Source organism: Macrotis lagotis, chromosome 3, assembly GCF_037893015.1.
Source record: "Macrotis lagotis isolate mMagLag1 chromosome 3, bilby.v1.9.chrom.fasta, whole genome shotgun sequence".
Taxonomy (NCBI): domain Eukaryota; kingdom Metazoa; phylum Chordata; class Mammalia; order Peramelemorphia; family Peramelidae; genus Macrotis; species Macrotis lagotis.
Window position 1 is genome coordinate 57,014,962 of NC_133660.1, and position 19,124 is coordinate 57,034,085.

Here is a 19,124-nt window from a genome sequence, read left to right on the forward strand (position 1 = left end):
AAAATGCAAATATGAGTTTTTTAATGTACAAATTATTATTCATAATTACAGTCAAGAGGAAATCAATGCAGTGTATTTCAAGAAGCCCAAGGAATGGGGCAGCTAGGTGGCATAGTAGATAAAGCACCGGGCCTGGAGTCAGGAGTACCTGGGTTCAAATCTGGCCTGAGACACTCAATAATTACCTAGCTGTGTGGCCTTGGGCAAGCCACTTAACCCCATTTGCCTTGCAAAAAAAAAAAACACTAAAAAAAAAAGAAGCCCAAGGAACATGTAACATATTTTAGAAATAATTGTATCAATAACTAATAAATTTTTTAAAAGTTGGTGCTTAAAGGTGTGAAATGGTAGAAGAAATGAAAAGGAGAAGAAAACCTAGTACTAGGCACTATATTAACATTTTACAAATTTTATCTAAATGGGATGAGATTCAGGGCAGTCAGATAATAATAGAGTTCTGGTCCTGGAGTCAGGAAGACCTGAGTTCAAATCTCACCTCGGACAATTATTTGCTGTGTGATCCTGGGCAAATCTCTTAATCCTGTTGGTTTCAGTTTCCTTATTTGTTAAATGAACTGGAGAAGGAAATGGCAAACCACACTTTGCCAAGAAAACCCCAAGTGGGGTCACAAAGAGTCAGACACAACCGAAATGAGTTTCAGTCATTTTAAAAGAAAATTTTTCTCATGTAGAATAAACTCAACAATGAAAGCATTACTATAATATCAAGTCATGATAGGCAAACAATTTTGATATATTTTAAAAGCATATTTACTTTTTTAAATTTTTATTTATTAATTTATTTATTCAAAATTTCATGATTTTTTTCCCACTAATCTTGCTTCCCCCCCCCCCCCCCAGAAGGCAGTCTGTTAGTCTTTACATTGTTTCCAAAAAAGCATATTTACTTAATTGATTCTGCCATGTACCAAGAGACAGGAAGCACAGGTTCGTGAGGGTCAGGGATGAAAGCTTCATTGTGCATCATTTTCAGAGTGAATGATGGTAGATTGGTAGCTACATTTTGGAAGAATGCTGCTAAGCATCTCTATCTGCTTGCTTTGGAACATGGCTTTTCCAGACACCCCCAAACCAAATAATTTTCTTTCTGATTATGCCACATTGTCATCTACCACTAGATGGTGCTGGGTGTGCAGGGAGGATGCCAGCAAAGAGGCACTGGTCCCCCATGAATCCCTTTCCTACCCTTACCCTCATCTCTCCCCTTGGTAGGAATGATGCTCTGAACTCAATTTCTTCAGGAATATCTCGTGATAACAAAATCCCTTTTATATTTGAGACAAACACAAGCAGAAATGGGCAAACATATTGGGGGGAGGGGTCCTCTTTTGTCTGTTATTGAAAAGGGAAAAGCCCAGTAGCAAGAAAAACCCTGAGCTGATGGGCTTTTAGTGATCTCTTCAATAACAAAGCATCTTTTGAAATATATGGATTCTCTCCTTTGAGGTGGAGCTTATTTTAAAATGGAGGGTTCGAAGACCAGAGAAACATGAATTGCCCTTTGATAACAATGGATGGCTCATGAACACATTGGCAGCCTCTAGTGCTTGGGAGCTTTTAGGTCCAAGCCTACATCTTTTAAAAGAAATGGGGGCGGGGGTCAAGAAAGTACAAAGTTGAAGAAGCTGACATCTATATGAATAGCCTGTGTGTGTGTCCACACAAGAAACACATTTTCCTTATTGATTAAGGTCTTTCTATTTAATACTGGAAGAAGACTTCAGACTCCCCCAAACACAGCCTTTTTTTTTTTTAACAGAAACTTGCATTTAATCACTCCTTTATAGAACCTGATTCCCATTTTGCCATGGCAAAAACATGGAATGGGAAAAAAAGTCCTAGGAATAAAGTAATCTTTGTTTCTACTCTTACCCTGGAAAGGGGGAGGGGGAGTGAAGCATTTGATTAATGTGGATCTTTAGGTGTTCAAACTGGAGCAACCTGGGTGATCCGGAGAACTAGGCCCTCTTGCCTACCTTATAAATCTTTAAAATGTCGCACGTCAAAGGCATATAACCCAGCAGAACTATGTAAAAAAAAAAGTTCAGCAATTTAAAAAAATTATTGCCAAACCCATTACAGTTTCTTTTCTTGACACGATGCCTGAATCTAGGATAAAAGTGCTTCCTTCTGTGGACCTAACAGAGAACACCACTCAAATAACATCCCCCTTATTGCTTCCTCCAGGAAGAAAGGGCCATTTAGAACTGAGGGTAGCCAAGTTTCCTTCTGAGGGTTTCTGAAGTCTCCAGGCAGAAGGGAGTAGAATCCAACATCTAGAAGCCAGAAGGTCCTTAGAGGCCGTCTAGATTAATCCTTTCATTTTATTTTTCAGTTGTGTCCGATTCTTCATGACCCTATTTGAATTTCCTTGGCAAAGATCTTGGAATGGTTTGCCATTTTCTTCTCCAGCTCTTTTTATAGATGAGGAAACTGAGACCTAAACAGGTTTAGAGACTTGCCTAAGGTGATACAGATTATAAATGACAGAGGTAGGAATTTCATACAGGTCTTCAACTTCTAAAGCCATTGTACCATGCGGAGGATGAATTTGAACTCAGATCCTCCTGTGAGAGGTAGTGTGTGACTTATCTATTTTACTGCATAGCATGGCACAGGATTTAAGGAAGTAGGAAGGAAATTAAGAAGCAGAGAACACAAGAGAGAAGGAAGACAGTGTGTTCTTTGTGTCTTCTCCAAAGACACAAAGAACATATTGAGCAGGTGTGGAAAGAGACAGAGCCAAATGTAAAAGGGTGTGTGTGCCCCAAATGGGGCACATGACTGTCCTAAAATAGTAGGATTCAACCTTAAAACATGCCTGTATTGAGTGGGGGGGGGGGAAGACTTCAGAGATTGGGAACCGTTGCCTAATGGGACCAGAGTCAGACCTTGGAGCAGTTGGTGACAACGTGACTCCTGCACATTGTCGCCGAATGACACACTCTGTAATCACATTGCAAGGGATTAAAGCTCCGGTCTGTCATGCTTGTCCTTCAATGGCCTCAGGCTGGTGACCCGTGATTGACAGTGGTGCTGAGGCCAGCACCAGCTCTGTCGGCCTCAGGGGAGGATCTTTGTGGGCACAGTTTGCTGCAGTCATTGGGCTGGCAAACATTTTAAAAGAGAGGAATCCACACTCTGGCATGTTGCTTGGAGTTGTTGAAGTTGGCTCTCAGTAGCAAATGGAAGCCAAGCAGTGGGGAGTCTGGTGAGGATGTGCCAACAGGGGCTGCGATGGCGCTGCCTCCTGGAGGGAATTGTTGCTGGTCAGTCATTTTTCTCAGTTGTGTCCAACTCTTTGGGAACCCATTTGGGGCTTCTTGGCAAGGGCATTGGAGTGGTTTGCCATTTCCTTCTTTAGCTCATTTTACAGGGGGGGAAACTGAGGCCAATAGGGTTAAATGTCCAGAGTCAAACAGTTAGGTAGCATTTGAAACCAAGAAGATGAGCTTCTTGACTCCAGGTCCCACATTGTATCTTCTGCACCCCTTAGTTGCCTCTAATGGGGAAGGGAAGAGTTAAAAGATGACCTGGATATAGAGGGAAGGCAAAGTTTAAGTGAGTTTAATGTAAAGTTAGTAGTCCATTGAGCAACCAAAGAGGTGAATTATACTCTCTTATACACTTGTTAGTTATTGAAAATGTCTTAATAGTCTCGAGAAGGAAAGGATGGAGACAATATGGAACCAAGATAGTTCCTAGCACCATGTTGTCTCCACCCAGTCCTCTGCTGGGCACTGGAAAGACAAAGGCAAAAGTGGCACAACTCTTGCCCTCAAGGGCTTTATATTTTAAGGAGAAGATGATGTGAACATATAAGTATATACAGAATGTGTCTTTCCATCCCCCATTCTCACTCTGGAGGAGTAAATAGTGTTAGATCCTAGAAGCTGTGGAATGTCTTTCTGTGAAAGTCTTGATCATGGTGCAATGGAAAGAAAATTGAACTTGGAATCATAGAACCTGAGTTCAAATTCAGACTTTGCCAATTAAGTAGCTTGTGTGACCATTTCTTAATCCCCAGTTTCAGATTTCTCATCTGTTAAATGAAGATTTTTCTAGTTAAGTGGTACAAAACTCAAATAGAAACAGGGTCTCATACTGATTTAGAAAACTACATAGTAACATTACCTATGTTCTATTGCATTTTTATTTATTTTTCTTAATTATTTTCCAGTAATGTTTTAATCTGGTTGGATTGTGTTTGGGAGAGTTTGGGTCTCTGATTAGTATTTGACATTCCTGCGCTAGAGGTCTTGGAAGGTTCCCTTCAAGCTTGAGATTTATGGGTTTTTCACCCATCTAGGATGGTTAAGTCACAGAATTTTAGAGGGAGAGAGGACCTCAGATTTTCTTGTGTAATGGAAATAGTGCTAGATTTAGAGTGAGTGGGCTGAGACTTGCATCCTGGCTCTGCTACCTCCTCCCTTGGTCAATGTGTGTTCCTTGTGATCCTTGGACAAGAAACAAATGAAAAAAACATTTTCTAAGTGCTTGTTAAGTTCCAGGCCCTTCACTAAGGATTAGTGATAATTATTAAACCTCCGGAACTTAGTTTTTGCATGTGTAAAATAAAAGGGTTAGATTAGGTGATCTCTAAGGTTTTCTCCAGTTTTAAATCCTATAATCTAACTCAGTGGCTCCTCACTTGTACCCTGAGGAGTTACTGTAAGTTGACAGTGTACCCACAACCTACCAAGCACTGTCCTATTGGTCTTTATTTAGCTTCAACAAAATATACAGTGTGGTTCAGCATAATAAATAAGCATGCCTTCTGAACTCTGAATGATTTAATTTATTTTTCAGTTTTACTCAGAAGCTTTGTGATTAATAAAGTACAAATCCATTTAAAAGGCAGTACTGAATTTATAATAACTTTGTGTCATTGATTTCTCTAATCAAAGTAATGATTGCAACCATCATTTGAAGTCTTCAAAAATGTTTCTATGTAAAAAGGAATTCAACATATTTTAAATGGATGGGACCCACTGATCTAACTTGACTTTTCCATTCTATGAAAGGGTAGTTTTAAAATCCCCTACTGGTTCTTTGATTCTAAAGCTGTTTGTAAATAAATCCAAATTTGAAGTTAAAGGGTTTTGCTGTTTTTAAGAAAAAAAAAGAAAAGAAAAACATCAATAGAGATCTTTTAGATTTGTGGACATCAATCCTTCTAGCTATATACTGGAATTTCACCAGGTATATTTCTTGTATTAAGAAATATGGCAAAATGAATCAAAATAACATGAAAATTATGACTATGATATTTTGGCTTTTTGGAATTAAATTTTGATTTTTTTCAATTAACAAACAATTTTCTCTCCTTCCAATCTCTGCCCACCCCTTTGGGAAAGGAGATTACTGAGGAAGACAAATTCCTTATAACAAATATGCTTGAATGGACAGCTAGGTGGCGCAGTGGATAGAGCACCAGCCCTGGAGTCAGGAGGACCTGTGTTCAAATCCGACCTCAGACACTTAATAATTACCTAGCTGTGTGGCCTTGGGCAAGCCACTTAACCCCATTTCCTTATAAAAACCTAAAACTAAAATATGCTTGGGTAAATAAAACAGATTTCCACATTGTCCATGTCCAAAAGTCTCATGCTGCACTTTGAGTTGATCACTTCTTTGTCAGAAAATAGACAGTATCCTTTGGAATTATGGTTGATTATGATTTCATTTAAAGGATTTCTAAATATTTTTTATATTAATAATAATGTTATAGTCTGTCTATGATAAAGGAACCCAACTTCAAGAACTTTGATATAGGCACATCACAGTATATCTTTTCCAAAGAGGTATACATTTAAATCATTATCTGCTCCTGTAATTCTGTTTTCATTGTTCAGTCATTTCAGGCATATAAGTCCAAGTAATTTGTCATTTCCTTATCCAGTTCATTTTACACATGAGGAAAACTGAGGCCAGATTAAAATTCAGGAAGATGAGACTTCCTGACTTTACACCTAGAACTTTATCAACTGAAGCACCACTTAAACTGCCCCACTGTAATTCTGTTTCCCTCTAGAAATTTACAATTTCTTGATGAATTAAACCAGGGTCAAATACAGGGTCCAGTTGATAATACTCCTCAGTCAAAATCAGATTAATATTAACCAGGGAAATAATAAGCAAAATAAATAAAAATACAATAAAACATAGCTAATCTTAATATATGTTTTTCTTATGGCCCTGTTCCTATTTGAGTGTGGCCTCACTAGTTTTACTGACTTGTAGATGAAGCCTGGATTTCTGTGCCAATAAAGATGCTGCCAGAGCAACTGAACTCTCCAGTGGCTAGGGGATGTCTAGCTGTTTGTTTGGGGTTTTTTTTGAGTTAAAGAGTTTTGAATCACAAATTATGGAAAAGGGTAGCACTCTAGAAGAGAACAGCACTATTCTAACTGCTCAATTCTTTCTTGTTTTCCCTTTGTCTTCCTAGTTAAATCAAAAATAAGGATTTAGCCTAAAGCATCTCCAGTATGTACTAGAGACTCCCCATAGCTTTGGGAAGTCACATTCATATGATTAAAACTTTTTATATATATTATTTTACATACTATCATATATACTATTTATCCTCACATCAACTTTCTAAGGTAGGTACAGAATTTTACCCCTATATTTCAAATGAAGAAATTGGAGGGAAGAGAGATTTAATGAAATATAGCTGTTTTTCCCATTTTACAGATGGGAAAATGGAGAAATAGAAAGATTAAATAACAAGCCCATGACTCATGATGAAAAACGCTATACTCACCAGAGAAAGAACTGATGGAGACTGAATGGAGATCAAAGCATACTGTTTTTCACTTTAATATTTTCATGGCTTTTGTCTGTTTTCTTTTACAGCATTACTAATATGGAAATATGCTTTGCATGATTGCACATGAATATCAAATTGCTTACCGTCTCAGGGAAGGACCAGCAAAAGGGAAGAAGAGATTCTGTAACTCAAAATCTGAAAAAAAATGAATGTTAAAATTTGTTTTTACATGTAATTGTGGAAAAAATAAAATATTATTTTAAAAAGAAACAAGTCCTTGATGATTCAGTTAGTAATTGTCAGAAACATGACATGAAACAGTCTTTCTGACTCTGGAGTCAGACAATGTTCTTCCCCGTGTGCTCAGGTCTCATGAAAGGATGAACTAAGATTCTCAAACCTCCTCCCCTCCCCACCAACTGAAACTATGCAACAGTGCCCACACTGTTAAACCTATTTTGGGAGGTAAGAACAGGTTACCAATTTTAATATTGAGAATAAGACTATAATAAAATCTTCTCTACCCCATTTACAATGAATCATTCCATAAAATATGTAAATTGAGCGGGACCATTTCATAGGTGTGGAGTTCCTTACATTTCAAAAAGTCTTGTATCACAATCATTCAGGTTTTCTCAAATGGCATAATACCTCATTTAGGTTGCTCACAGAGATTTCCATCCTTTGATATGCTGATTTGAAATCAAAGATTTGTTCTAAAATAGATATTCTTTTCACATCCACCTGTCCTCCAACAGATCCCCATAGACTTCTTTCTAGAAGATCAAGTACTATGTTGAACCTTTTTTCTAAGAAGCCGTTTTTACAAAGAAATAGTTTCAGCATGTATGAATCTGGCATTCACTCTGAAATAACTGAATCCTCTGTGTATACTATTCTGAAGACCATAGTAGTGTTTCAAAATGGCAGTTGAACTCCACTCCTTCAGTATATAGCTTCAAAATTCTGACATCCTCATGCAAGAATTATAGATAGGCTTAGAGAAGAGTCACTTAGTGGTCCATCTATTTGGAGGCAGGGTTGGGATGGTGGAATGGCAGATATAAAGAATGTGTTAGCAGCACTTTCTTGGGGAAAGTTGGGTGCTAAGAATTGGAATGATCCAAATCATTTAACTGATGCAGTCATTCAGAATCACTGGTCAAGTATGCTGGCAAACACTCTCATCAATATGGCCAAAAATTAGCCCATTCTGTCCCCTGGACCAGTCTAATCCCCAGGATGCCTGATTCTTGGGAAGAGATTCCAGGAACAGGGGACATATTGAAAGTAGAGTAATAAGTGACAAAACTGAGTAATCAACATTCTCCAGCCCTCCTTAGGAAAAATCTGGGCTCATATATGAACTACAGAAGATCAAATGAGATAATATCTGGCAAGCACTTAGCATAGTGGCTAAACCTGTGATATTCCAATTGAACCCGCTCCTTGCACCAGCACTTTGAATGATGATAAGGAGAGGAAGGCAACAAGCCAGCAACTGTGCTAAATACTTTAAAAATATTAAATATTTAATCCTCACAATCACCTTGAGAGGTAAGTACTATTATTATTATACCCATTTTCACAGTTGAAGAAACTGAGGCAGATAGAGGTTAAATGACTTGCTCAGAGTTTTACAGCCAGTAAAAGGCTGGATTCAAACTCAGGTCTTTTTGATTCCAGACTCAGTATTCTATTCATTGAATCACCTTGGAATAGTTAAGACTATTATAATTTCATTGGTTTAGGGACCTCCAAGATGAGATAATTCACTTGTCCTTAGGTCAATGCTTTTTTCACAATTTATTGTTGTAGAGCAGGAATTCCTTTTTTAAAAATAGTTTATGTTTTCCAATTATATTCAATAGTAGTTTCTACCTATCATTTTTTTGGTAAGATTTTGAATTTTACACTCTACCCTCCCTTCCCTCTTCCCATCCCCCCCACAGAAAGCAATCTGATAATCTTTATATTGTTTCCATGCTATAAATTGATCAAAATTGAATGTATTGGGGCAGCTAGGTGGTGCAGTGGATAGAGCACCAGCCCTGGAGTCAGGAGGACTCTTAATAATTACCTAGCTGTGTGGTCTTGGGCAAGCCACTTAACCCCACTGCCTTGCAAAAAAAAATTGAAAGTGTTGAGGAGAAAATAATATATAAGAGATAACAAAATTATATAGTACATAAGATACTTTTTTTTAAAAAAAAATGAAGGTTATAGACTTTGGTCTTTCTTTAAACTCCACAATTCTTTCTTTGAAAACAGATGGTATTCTCTATCACAGGTACTCTGAAATTGTCCCTGATTATTGCATTGATGAAATGAGCAAGTCCATTAAGATTGATCATCACCCCCAGGTTGCTGTTAGAGTGTACAATATTCTTCTGGTTCTGCTCATCTCACTCAACATCAATTCATGAAAATCCTTCCAGGCTTCCCTGAATTCCCATCCCTCCTAGTTTCTAATAGAACAATAGTGTTCCATAACATACATATATACATATATGTGTATATAAATATATATATATATATATATATATATATATATATATATATATATGTCCAATTCTTTGCCGCCACAAATAGGGCTGCTATGAATATTTTTGTACAAATGATGTTTTTACTCTTTTTCATGCTCTCTTCAGGATATAGATCCAGTAGTGGTACTGCTGGATCAAAGGGTATGGACATTTTTGCTCTTTGGGCATTAGAATAGGAATTCTTAAACTGGGGTCTATAAACATTTCTATTTTTAAATATACAGATATATTTCAGTGGTTTCCTCTGCAATTGTTAATCTTAGATTTTATTAGTTTTAAAATTTTATTATGAGGATTATTGGCTTCACTGTTAGCCCAAGAAATCCTCAATTCATAAGCCTAGAGTTATCAAGAACACTGATAACTTAATAATTTCCAAGGTCATAATATAGCCAGAAGAGATCAGAAGCAACACTTGAACTCAAGGGTTCGTGATTTGGAGATTATTTCTTGCTCATCTCTGCCATGTTGCTTCTCATTCAAATGATGAAGAAATTCTTCTTGGCATGCCCAATGAACAAGAGATTCTGTCATGTTTATCTATCTGTAACATTTAAGTTATCAAGCCCTTAATCAGATTTTGGGGAGGAAGGAGAATTTGCTTAAACCAAACAGTTTTTTACACATAACCAAATAAAATCACTTAAACACTGAAGCAATGCACTTGCTCTCATCTTTTTTTGGGGAAGGGGGCAAGGCAATGGGATTAAGTGACTTGCCCAAAGTCACACAGCTAGGTGTGGAGTCCTCCTGACTCCAGGGCTGGTGCTCTATCTACTATGTCACCTAGCTGCCCCTTCTATCAAGTCTTAATAAAGAGCATTTATTAAGTGCTTTGATTAGATGCAGAGTCGTGTAGACTATTTCTGGTTTTCTTGCAACTTCTTTGTGATCCCTTCTTGCAGTTGTCTCACTCCCGACATCTTTCTTTGGTTCTGTCCCTTCCCCCAACAAACCCATAGCTTTTCTCAGTTTTCTCAGTTTTCCTGGTTTGATCTTCACCATAGCCTAGCTCTGATAACCTGTAATGATGCCTCTTCTAGTTTATGCTTGTCTTTGATTTCCATCCTGTCTGCCTAGATTACCATGACCAGTTTTCTGTGTTCAGGACAGTTGCTTCAGTTTAGAAAAATGGGTTTTGCTACAACTCTCCAAAGGTCACCACCAACCTTGGATTTTCTTAGAGGATTAAACAACCATTATCAATTCCATAATTCAATTCAACAAACATTAAATGATTACTACCCACTAGACACTGGGAATACAAATATGAAAAAGCAAGAGTTCTGAAAGGAAGCTCAATGATTTGAGACTAAGTATATGTTTGGTGGTGGTAGTGGTGGGGAGGTTGGACTCCAATATTCATGGAGAAGCCTGAAACCCAAATGAAATCTAACAGAAGGCTTGCTTGGTCTGTTCCCAAAGGCTGAGTATTAGAAGTTAGAGAAGGTTTTATTGCTTTGTCCCAAGAAGGGAAAGACAGGATCCTAAAGGGATAGTTATTAGTTAATTTTGTAATATTTATTTTGTTAATTATGACATTTATGCAGTTAATTACGTAACCTTTTTTGTTCTATGCTGATTCTGGAGAGTTCAAAATAAGAATAGTAAAAATTTTAAAAAGATATGATACATCCAAACTATAATATTTCACAAAATAATAGCCAAACTATAAATGAACATTTCTATTGGGTTCACTTATGATGAAAAATATAAGATATAAATGACAGTCAAAGAATTTCTGAGTTGAAAGAGGCTTAAGTGTCCATTTGATACAACTAACTGGTAATAAAAGAATTTCTATTCCAAAAGTATCCTATGAATGGTCATCCAGACCATGCTTGGAGACCTCAAATGAAGGGGAAACCATTTTTATCCAACTTCACTCCTGGATAGTTCTAATTATAAGAAAGTTTCTCTTGATATTATGTTGGGAAGCATTGTGTATGGGAGCACTGTAAGTTATCATCACCTGGTGCCTTTGAGCATCAGAACCTTGTTTTGCTAAGTGCCACAGGAGTGGGAGTGGATTAGGATCTGGGGAGGATATTTAAGCACTTATATTCTGGTGAATAAAAGGAGCACTTGGAGATCTTGATATAGTACTTGTCTCCTTTGTAATACTTGTCTCCTGCTCCTCCAATGCTCACCTGGGGAAAGGATAAGGGAGTCCAGAACTGGGACTCTACAATATCAAGCCTATTTTACCTTTCTGTAACATTCACCAAATGCTCTTAGTTCTATGTCCCTGAGACTCATTCAGTGGAAGGATTCTAATCTCTTTTCCATATGATTATTTTTCAAGTACTAGTGAACAGCTATTATGTCCTCTATGCCTCAACATTATCTCTAGGTCAAAAACACCAATTCCTTCAACAAGTCTTTATATGGCATGGTCTTTGTATTCTGATTGTGTTCCTCTAGAACTTCTCAAGCTTATCAATGGCTTTCCTCAAATAGAGGACCTAAAACTAGACACAATACTCCAAGGCATCACAAAGGGAAGTAGGAAAGTTACTAGTACTAGGAGCCGTGACTCTCTTTATGAAGTCCAAGATCATTATCCATTATTTATTTATTTATTTATATATTTATTCGTTCATTCATACAATTGTTTAATTTTGCCCCTTACACACTATTGACATAACTAATCAAATATATTGGGCTCATAGTCTACTCAATTTCCTGGATCTTTTTCAGACAAAAATATTGTTTAACCATGCTTCCCCTATCTTATATTTTATGAGGTAAATTTTTAAACCCAAGTATAACTTTACATCATGATCAAATAACAATAATTGGCATGGCCAGCTTATAAAGGAGTTCATTATGTTCACTTTTTACAGTTACAAAGTCCTTATAGCTTCAATTTCATCTATGAAATTATGAAATTTTAGTTTATCAGATTCACCATCAAGTCTAACCTGTAAAGAGTTTTTTGAATCCTGACTGACTTCCATTGTGATACCCATCTCTTCTAACTTTGTGCCATCTGCAAATTGGATAAGCATGCTATCTGTGCTTTGATCAAAATAATTGATTAAAATGTTAAGCAGCACAGGGCCAAGCATAAGTCCCTGAAGACATCTTTCCAAACTGCCATCTTGCTCTTAATGACTCTTTGAGTCATTCAGCCAGTTCTGAGAAACTGAGGAGCTTACCCTCCCAGCTTATTTATTTATTTTGTTGGAAGTGGTCATTCTTGATCTCTTCACCTCATCTCTCTCCTACTAAACCTTAATAATTTAGTCATTGGGTCCTGGGATAATATAATTTAAAAAGGCCAAGGTCTCTCACTGTACCCAGGCTATCTCTAGTTGTCCTATCCATATCTGACCACTGGATCCAGGTGGCTTTGGAAGAGAAAGTAAGGTTGGTGACTTTGCACAGCACCCCCTCACATCCAATTCACTTGCATGTCATGGCATCACCTCCCTGATATCATGGTCCTCTGTAAGAATGAGGGACAAACAGCTCACATCTATTGAGGAAGAACATAGAGCACTTCATTCAATGGTTTACTAGAATTTATCTATATTATATTTACAGCATTTCTTGATCTAACCAGTTTAGTAAGCCTCTCCAAAGAGTAAATAAGGTGAATCTAGCAGTCATTATTAGTCATTGTACTGCACAAAGTTCTAACATCTTCAAAGTGATTTTCCTTTACATTATTGTGGTTACTGTGTAAATTATATTCTCCTAGTTCTGCTTACTTCACTTTATTGCAATTTATATAAGTTTTCCCAGGTTTCTTTGAATCTGTCATATACTTGTGAGTATCAGATTTCTGCCTGTTGCAAAGGACCAGCACCAGATTAAATTGTAATTTGGAAAGGTTTAACAAAATTAATAAAAATACAATACAACATAGCAATAATATGCAGTTCTCTAAGTCAATATGCAGCCTGAGTTTTATACCACTGAAATCATTTTTTTTTAGATTTTTCAAGGCAATGAGCCACCCCTCAGGTTCTTTTTTTTAACAACAAAAATTTTGTTATAAATATTTTTATATATGAAAGTCCCTTCCCTAGGTCTTTGATCTCTTTAGAACATGTGTCAAACGGGGTGGCTAGGTGGCACAGTGGATAAAGCACCAGCCTTGGAGTCAGGAGTACCTGGGTTCAAATCCAGTCTCAGACAATTAATAATTACCTAGCTGTGTGGCCTCGGGCAAGCCACTTAACCCCATTTGCCTTCCAAAAAATAAAAAAAGAAGAACATGCGTCAAATAATGATACCTCTTTACATTCTCTTCTAGAATGGAGTCTGTGCTCTTTGAACACAGAGAGCAGTTACCTGACTTTGGCAAAATTACTAACATCACATACTCAGGTCACCGAAAATTCCTCCTGTGCTTTAAATCACTTTCCCTTTTTAAGACCTTTATGACTTTTGTCACCTCTACACATTCATACATTTCAATCTTCTATTTACTTTTGTCTCAGGAACCTGTTATTTTGGTTTTACAATTTTTAAAAATTGGATAAGCATGCTATCTGTGCTTTGATCAAAATAATTGATTAAAATGTTAAGCAGCACAGGGCCAAACATATCGTCTTGAGTTCCTCTCTTCAGGCATTTTTTCCCTCCTTAATCCTCCAAAGATGGAGTCTTTCAAATTAAGCCCTTTTCTTCAGTTAGAATTGCTTTCCTTCAACTTGTTTTCAGGTTTTTCCCCAAATTCAGTCCCTGGCCATCATGACAAGTTCAAATCATCTTCATGACCTTTAACTTCATTCACCTCAAATCTTTTTCTTCTTCAAATATTTCTGCCTCATGACCTTCTTTTTCAGAAGACAGAAGTAGGAAATATCAAAAATGATTTAGTATAATTAGAGATGACTACATTACACGGAGACTTTGCTAATGAAGACTTCAAAAGTAATTTTATTGTATTTATCATTCAACATGAACAAGAAAGGAAAGATGCAATAAAGAACTCAGAAAATACCTGAGAGGTACATGTTTTTATAGGAGGTATGGGAAAACATGTTTGAACAGTATGAAAAGAATGATTGTTTCTGATGTTAATTAACCCTGATAGCCTCTAAACAGAGAAAGATGTCTTAGTACTCACTAGACAGCAAACTTCCTGAAGGCAAGGTCTATACTTTATTGGTTCCTGTAAGCTCCTCCAGAGGCATCATAATACATACTTGTTGAGTGATTAATGAATTCTAATTTGTTGAATAGTATTTCTCTTTGTGAAGAAGTTATCAAGAGAGTTTTTTGTGCCTCTGTGTATATGTGAATCTATGTTTATGCCCATTTACTGCATATATTTAATAAAATTCAATAAATATTCATTAAGTGCTCATTTCATCCAACTCACCATGCATGCCCAGCATAAATTTGAAGGCAAGATAATTCAATTTTGGGAATTTGTTATTAGAAGCAGTGGGAGTATATCAAGATGGAGGTTGAAAATACGGGACTAAAACTCTAGAGAAAAGTTGGAATTGGAGACATGTACTTGGGAGTCATCTACATGGAGATGATAAATGACACCATGGGAGTGAATAAGATCACCAAGGGAGAAAAGCATGAAAAAAAGAAGAGTACTAGGACAGACTTCTTTGAGGAGAGGGGACAGCATTACTATCTAAAAAGTAAAGCTCAGTAGAAGGATAGTAGTGAGAGGTCAGGAACTTCAAAGGTAAGGTAGAAGAGTGAGAGTCTAGATAGAAATGTAAACTGAAGATCCATAAATTTGGTTTAAAAAACATGTTGATAACTGAATTTCAATGCCATTGGTTTTTCCTATTATTTTATTTTATTCATTTCAAATATTTTTCTGAGACTGTCTATGATACCAAAAAAGGTTTAGAGATGATGGTGATTGAAATTAATAATAATTTATTAATAATTAATTTATTAATTAATAATTTATTAGAAAGAAGTGTACTAATTCAACCTCTGGATCCTGGATTCAAGGGAATGGAAGAAGGAAAAGGAAAAAAATAGGCAGGTTTAAAGGATCAGGAAAATTAGATTTCAGTTAGTGGGAAAAGATGGAAAAAATAAGAGGAAAGAAATGAAGGATTAAGGGAAGTTTATGGACAATGGCATGGGATTTCCAAAGGGTACAGAAGGGATAGATAGGGACTAGTTAGGATGTCAGACTAATTGAAAATGAGAGAGAGAGAGAGAGAGAGAGAGAGAGAGAGAGAGAGAGAGAAAGAGAGATTACAGTCAGACAAGCTTTGTGTCTAAAGTAATTGAAATGATTGGGAGTGACTTTTTTTGTTAGAAATATTACTGGAGGGGCAGCTAGGTGGTGCAGTGGATAAAGCACCAGCTCTGGAGTCAGGAGTACCTGAGTTCAAATCCAGCCTCAGACACTTAATAATTACCTAGCTGTGTGGCCTTGGGAAAGCCACTTAACCCCATTGCCTTGCAAAAAAACCCAACAACTGAAAAAAAGAAATAGTACTGGAGAGACATGTTAGACATAGGGGAAGGGAAAAAATAAGGGTGGTGAAATCAGTGGAGAAACTCATATTTCTGTAGAGAATGTTAATGAAACTAAAGCCTATTTGGATGTCAACCCTCCCTCCTTTCCCTCATTATTTCCTAGAGAGATTTATTATTGTGGCTCTTTGAGAAAAGAAGTTGATGTTGACTGAGATGGATTAACACCATTAATCAATGACCTTTCTAAAATACAGTGAACTGAAATCCAGCTATATTATTTGGATAATTTAAGATGATAACATGCTTCTTTTTCTTTTGTTGAGTTGATGGAATTGAACTTTTCCAACTTCCTGTATTTACTTGTTGAATTCAACATATGCTCCTTAGGTACCTACCAGATGCAATACACCATCATTGGTATTGTGGTCAAAGTCAACAAAGTCATCATCAGTGTGACACTTATTAGATGTGGGATACTGGGCAAGCCACTGACCCTCTGGGTGCCTCTGAAAAACCTTTGGAAATTCTCTCAATCACACTTATATGACTTAGACATGAGATGGGGAAAGAGTGCTAGGTTTGAAGCTAGGAGGACCTGGGTTCAAATCATCTCTCTGACAATGTTGGGAACTCTGGGACTGACTTCTTATTTTAAAAAATGAAGATTCAAAAGATCATATGAGATCATGTAAAACCAAAGGACAACACAAATGTTAGCTATTATTATTATTAGATAGGTTCTAGTCATTTGCCTGAAACAAGCAGAGGCTAAATTACTCCAGTTTATATTGCTAAGAAAAATCAGAAGCAGAATTTGAACTAAGGTCTAGGCTTCAAATTTGACAGAAAACAAGAGACCAATCTAACTGACTAGGTTGGCCATGCATATTCCTCATGCATATTCCTGCCATCTGGCATCACTAAGAAAAATACAGTCTACTTCTTTCATATCTCGGTGAATCTTTCAACAAAGCATCCAAGGTATAGTCATATAAACACTGATGAGGCTCAGAGAAAGTGCAGTTGTTTGCCTGAGAAGTAAACAACTCCTTTAATTAGTTGTCATTTTTCAAAATAAACAAGCAATGAACTAATATTTTTAAGGAGTTATTTTAACCTCAAGGCAATGTTTTGTGGATACCATTGTATGAAATTGTGTGAGGATGTGTCTGAATATGAGTATGTACATTTATATATATATATACATAATATGTATAAATATAAACATAAATATAAGTCAAATGCATTTATATCAAAGTCACATAGTCATAATAAGAATCTCATAAGCCCTTTGATTTTACAAACCTTGAGCTACATTTCAAACCATCACAAGAATTCACTTTCTACCCCATTATGACTGGACATCTCCAAGCCATTCCTAAATCAATGACATTCTTGTTTCTATAGTAACTAATGTACTATAAAAAGGAAAAAACAGAGGGAAACTTAATGAACAAAAATGAACAAGATGAGGAAACAGTGGGACCAGTGCCAAACATAGGACAGAAGAGCATCGCAAAGTTTCTTTTTCCATTCCCCTTTTAGGAAAACACACAGTCACTCGCTGGGAGCCCACTCCATGGTTAAGACTCATATCGTGTGCTATAAGCACCAGATAATTCTGGATCTTTGGGAGAAACCTAAAATAGAAAGGAAATGTAAAGATTTAGTTAGGTAATCATGTTGATCTAATTACAAACTTTAACTTGTAGCTATCTACTGCTGCATAAGCACACATTACAGTAAACACAGGAGTAAAGCAGTAATGTTAAATTATAAGGAAAGAATCATCTTGTCACAGTATTTAATTTCATTAACAGTATAATAATTTAATAAGACTCTTTAGTCACTTGAATTTATTCCCCAGGGCCAAGGAAACTAGCTGCCCTGGGATAAGACCCCAATCACTAAGGTCCTGTTTTTTAATGGTCTTGCCCCAATACCTTCCCAAGCTTAGAACATAAGCAGCTCTCTCCACTATGCACAAAAGACTCAGTCATATATCTCCCAGTTCCATGGCCTTCAGGAGATATGGTCCTGGATAAAGCCCCTTCTCTGCCACCTAGGACCTTCTTCAGGGTGGGTCCACAAGGCCAGCATTGTTGCCCCCCCCCCCCATTTTCACCTGTGACTCCAAGAAGCAGTCATACCATAGTAAAACCAGCTTAGCAGACTGGCTAAACTAGGTTGAGTATAACCAAGAGGTCTCAAACACATTGATGAGGTAGAGAATGTCTACCCTATGCATGTGAAAACTTTCCCCAGCAGAAGGGGCAGATGAAAACAATTTGTTCCAATGGTCATGAAGGTGGAGGCGCCATGGAACACTTCGAACTTGGTCAGACATCGAAGATGCCAATGTCATCCACTGCAGCCTAGTCTCATTGATTGTTTTGACTTTTGTCTTGCCACTGGACTTCAATGGCTCCGGAAGAAAGCATGAAATGGATGACTTTGTATAAGTCTCCTCACTTAAGTCTAATTTGCATACAAATCAAGACATTACCATGTAATGCGGAACTCTTTGAAAATGAAGGACAAATAATAACAAGAGTTTCCGGGTCCTCCCTGCTGTGATATTGCCTTCCTTGCTCCAAAGTTGGACCTAGAAATAGGAACTTGAACTTTCGAATCATATACCTCCTTCAATGGGCTTCTTTCTAACAACTGATATTCTTCCTGCCTCAGTTCTCAAGGGTCACCATATTCCCATCTCCTGATATTCTTTCTATCCAAATGATTCTGAGACTATGGATATACATTGTTCCTTATCTGTTTGCACCTTGTTCCCCTAATGGCAGACTTCATACCTGTCTATCCATTCCACTGTCCTCTGGAATGCCTGTTTCATAATTAACAAGCTTCTTTTCAACTCAAACCTCTTTCTTTCTCACCCCTTCCATCTTTTGGAATTCACTGAAAGCTGACTTCCTTCTCATGACACTATGACTTTGGTCACTCTTTCCAGTACTGTATAATTTTCCCTCTTTCCCTCTCTGTTGCAGTAGAATAATTCTTGCTCCCCCTGGCCTCTTTCAAACTTTCCTTCTCTCACAATCATACAGCAACCCCTGTCTCCTTTGAGGTTTATGATATCCAGATTTATTGCCTAATCCAGATCCTGACCATACAACTTTAATACATACTCCTTCCTTTCTCAATGACTTCAGTCATTCATAAGACTATAAAGGCTTATAGTTTTTCTTCTTCAACTTTTACCATAACCCCAGTGAACTTAAACATTAATATTCATGCTATCTCAAATAGTTTAGTTTTCCAGTTTTTAAATCTATTCAATTCATATGTCTTCCTCCACTTTACATGCCTACAAAAATGTAGGATCATTTTTTTTGATATTGCCATCA